Genomic DNA, 4,838 nt, shown 5'->3' with positions numbered 1-4,838 from the left:
AAACTTTATTTTTATTTTTATCTTCATTTATATATTTATTTTTATTTTTTTACTTTGGTTATCTTAATTTATTCATAATTCTTAAAGTAGAATCATAGTTCTAGCTCATCCTCCTTTGAGTAGATAATATTACGGTAGTAAAAATTCTTACATCAAGGCTTACGCTGCCAACCTTTCACCTCTCTTCTTTTCGATTCTAGATACTATTGGCATGCTTGTATGCTTAGACGAATCTGCTAGGAATGCCATACCGTTTTGGAGAGCGATTGGGATTTGGGCTATCAAAGAGATTTGGACAAGACGGCGGGCACACTTAGTTTCATTTTGGATTTTCCTCTTTTTACCTTTTTTTTAAGTTATAATTACTCAAAAATAATATTTTTAATATTTTTGGAATTAAAAATTAAATTTGGTGACGGAAATTTTTGTCAATAACCCGTCACTGCCAAAAATAATCTTTTAAAAATTTATAAACACTTGGGTTACGATTTTTGTGACGGCTGAGTTTGTCACTGTCTGGTTGCAATTTTGGTTACCAGTTGTGTGACAGATACCCCGTCACTATGGTGGTCACTAAGTTTTGGCGCCCATCCTACCCGCGCATTCTGTGACCGGTCTGTCACTAATCTGTTACTAAGTTTATACCATGGTGACCAAATTTCTGTTGGTCACTAATCCGTCACAAATAGTGACTGATAACGGTCCGTCACTAGTTTCCCGTCACTATACGTGTGTTTTCTGGTAGTGGAAACTGAACCTGAGTCTTTACTCAACAACTGAGAGACTTGGTTAGCAAAGACCATTAGGTGAATTACTGTGAATAGATCGAATACTAAGCTAGTGACAATCCAGGTATTCTATAATCTTTTCTTGAGAGCTTTGCGTATGAATTTTCTTCAGGTTACCATTAGTTAGGTTGGATAAAAGCAGATAGATGTTCATGTGGTCCGAGCTTAAAAACAAAAGGGAATGTAGATGTTTAATATGACTCTTTAAATGGTTAATGTGCCCAAGGCATGCCAATAGGACATGAGAACATGAATTAGTGCCGCTCTCCTTGGCACATACAAACTGAACCACAAATGTCGGTGTAAACCAAAACATGTTTTCTTCTAAAAGAGGATTTTTTTTTAAAAATGACAGTAAATTGTCTTTCTAACCAAACATTGAAAGTAATAATTCAAATATAAATATTTTATGTTGGGTGAAAGCTTCCCTTAGCAAGGTTATATAGGCCCACTCTTGTTCGTTTGGCCTTGGCACTTCTGCCATAATCATGCAACAAAGTTTCATATTGTCTTGCGTTCACTCTGTCTCTCCGTTTCTTAGCTCTTATATTCTAGATTGGTACACTTTTTTCTCTCATCATCAAAATATATATATATATATATATATATATATATATATATATATATATATATATAGTTTCCTTTGACGTAATAACCATTTCCAAAGATGTTATCATGTCTTTCCTCATCCGACTCTTAAATAGATATCGAACTTAGGCTAAAAACTGGTATGTCTCATTTCTGCAGCTAAAGTTGTTTTGATTGTTTCTATCGTAAAAAACACCAAAATCACCACTTTTGTATGATATAAAGAAGTCTTTCTTGGTACTAGTATAATGGATAGCATTAAATATTAGTCACCCAATATCTGAGATTTAGACTTACATTGTTGTAAGTAGAGAGTACCGGCATATTATCATCCACTATAGTTGAAGTAAGCTCCTTTCTTTGCTCCTTTTCAATTTGTGCTCTTATTTTGAAATAATAGCAAGTCATTAACTTATTGAAAGGGACCAAACACATGATGCCAGCCGGACCAAAGTCTCAGAGTCAAGGTTCTTGACTAAATTCCCTTTGCTTATTAATTTCAGAATTTTTTTACGTTCGTGTTACAAAGGGTTAGGCTCGCATGTTGGACCCAGTCGCCTCCCAGGAGGGACGCTCTCTCTAAAATAATAATAAAAAAAAGGCCATCACCGATGTTTTTTGGTTCGACCGGGTTAGAGCGTTAACTCAGTGGTTTCTTTCTCCTCAAAATCCACCCACGTCGTCTTTGCTCTTCGTCACCCCTCGGTTTCCGCTCCTTCCTCGACTCTTGTTCAGTGAGTAACAACCATTCTAGCTTCACCTCTACACGATCTTGTGCTGCCATCTCCACCCTTTTTTTTTTTTTTTTTTCTTTTTTGTGCTAAAACAGATGTTTCATACTGTTCGAGTACAGATATATCGAATAATATCAGAAAACAAAGTGCTCTAGGTAATTCCTCCTTTTCGACCTCTAAAGTGACTGATCAGAAGCCATCTAATCTGTAGCCCCGTGAGTCTCTTTAAATACATGTTTAGCCTAAAAAGCCATACCGTTATTCACCATTGTCCAAATATCCCAAGTGGAGATGCCCCCTCTACCGCCACTCGAGCGCACCCACCCCCTTCCTTGATCGATCGTTTGCTCGCCGTCAGAAAGTTCTAAAGGTTAAAAAGAGCTTTATGAAACGATTAGTTTGCAAATAGCTTTCCCTGTGGTTTACAACATTGGCACGTGCTGTTTGTTATTCGGAGGGGACCGACACCAGATGCGAGCCCAACGGCTTTTCCTTGTCTTCTTCTCCCCTCCAATCATTATAAGCTGCCTTCTAGAGGTCTCATGTAGGCAAATCCAAAAGCTAGGGTGAGCAAGAAATGAAGCCCACCTCAGCCCTTCCCCTCCTCTTCCTATTCCTTTACGACATCACCCTCTCCCACAGCGCCGCCGAAGCCGCCTCCGGCGGAGGCCGGTGGGACCTCCTCCAGCGGAGCATCGGTGTGTCGGCCATGCACATGTAGCTCTTGCACAACGACCGCGTCATCATCTTCGACCGCACCGACTTTGGCCCCTCCAACCTCTCCCTCCCCGACGGCAAGTGCCGCCATGACCACCATGAACGGGTCCTCAAGGTTGACTGCACCGCGCATTCCGCCGAGTACGACGTGGTCACTAACACATTCCGGCCCCTCACCATCCACACCGACACCTGGTGCTCCTCCGGCTCCGTCGACCCCGACGGCCGCCTTATCCAAACTGGCGGCTCCTTTGACGGTGAACGTGCCATCCGCACCTTCTTCCCGTGCACCGACAGTCGTTGCGACTGGAAGGAGGTCGAGGCCCTCGCCGTCCCGCGGTGGTATGCGACTAACCAAATCCTCCCCGATGGTAGGGCAATCATCATCGGAGGGCGTCTGCAGTTCAGCTACGAGTTTTACCCAAAAAGCAATCCGTCTACTGCTGGCATAACCAATCTAGAGTTTCTACTACAAACAAGAGATGTCGAGGAGAACAACCTCTACCCCTTCGTGCACCTCAACGTCGATGGCAACCTCTTCATCTTTGCCAACAACCGTGCCATTCTTCTCGACTACACGAAGAACAACATCGTGAGGACTTACCCTCCAGTGCCGGGCGGCGATCCTCGGAGCTATCCAAGCACGGGCTCGTCGGTCCTTCTCCCCTTAGAATCGTCAGGGGAGGAAGCGGAGGTTCTTATCTGCGGGGGAGCGCCGAGAGGATCATTTATGAAAGCAATAAAAAACGAAGCCTTCGTCGGAGCTCTGAGCACATGTGGAAGGATAAAGATTACTGATCCCTCGCCAACGTGGTTCATAGAGACAATGCCAACGCCACGAGTCATGGGGGACATGATCTTGCTTCCAAGCGGCAAAGAAGTACTTATTATCAATGGTGCAGCAGCAGGGGCTGCTGGCTGGGAGCTCGGGCGAAGCCCCGTCATGACCCCGGTCGTCTACTGTCCCGGGAAACCAGTCGGTGCCCGCTTTGAAGTCCAAAACTCATCTTCCACCCCTCGGCTCTACCACTCCAGCGCGATACTGCTGCGCGACGGACGGATCCTTGTTGGTGGGAGCAATCCTCATGAAAACTATGTCTTCTCGGGGGTCGATTACCCGACAGAGCTCAGCTTGGAGGCATTCTCGCCTGATTACTTGGGCGCAGAACATTCGATATTGCGGCCGAGAATTATCGAGCCGAGGACACCTCTAATGCTGAATTATGGGAAGCAGTTCAGCCTCCGTTTCAAGGCGAGGTTGACGAGCAACGAGGGTGTTTCAGTGACGATGGTGGCGCCGTCCTTCTCGACGCATTCTTTTTCCATGAACCAAAGGTTGCTTATTTTGAAGAGCAGCAAGGCAGCAATGATCCCTTCAGGCTCTTCTACGCATGAAATAGGGGCCGTGGCACCGAAGTCGAGAATCCTTGCACCGCCGGGATACTATATGTTTTTCATTGTCAATGGAAGGATCCCAGGTGAGGGCATTTGGGTCCATATCCAGTGATATATACTTCTATCTGGCCTCTTTGGAAGAACTCGCTGAAGGAGACCAAATCTGAATTCTGAAGTATAGCATGTGCAATAGACCAGTGCAATTGTTTGTCCTGATTTAGTCTTTTCATTTCTTTGAGATGTTCAATATTATGGCGGAGAGAGGGCAGCATTTAATATTCCAGCTGGAAAGACGAAATTGTGTACCTCTTCTCCGTACATGTATTAAAACAAGTTACATGTCTCTTCTGCTGAAACATAGATTATTGAATCGCATACTGAACATAAAGGTTCATCCGAAACCATAAGAACCCGTGCTGTTTGATCTTTCACGGATTATGCACTATTAATAATTATATAATGATCCAGAGAGATCATCAGGTATATCAGAAAATCAAATCATATACAAAATTTTCGAAAACCATAACTCAACCCTACGATGTTCGATTAATATATTTTTTTTAAATCAAATAATTTGTCAAATTCTATGGTAGAGCACCACCCCCTAAAAGGTATC

At 43.4% G+C, this 4,838-nt stretch overlaps 1 pseudogene; it reads left to right on the top strand.

The window, feature by feature from the left end:
• Positions 1-2,591: 2,591 nt before the first annotated feature.
• Positions 2,592-4,572, top strand: LOC103724382 (aldehyde oxidase GLOX pseudogene; annotated as a pseudogene).
• Positions 4,573-4,838: the final 266 nt, after the last annotated feature.

Source organism: Phoenix dactylifera, chromosome 16 (assembly GCF_051530095.1).
Source record: "Phoenix dactylifera cultivar Ajwa chromosome 16, Ajwa_hap1_PhDact_Kaust_v1.1, whole genome shotgun sequence".
NCBI classification, from domain to species: Eukaryota; Viridiplantae; Streptophyta; class Magnoliopsida; order Arecales; family Arecaceae; genus Phoenix; species Phoenix dactylifera.
This window is presented reverse-complemented; position numbering and strand designations above follow the sequence as displayed.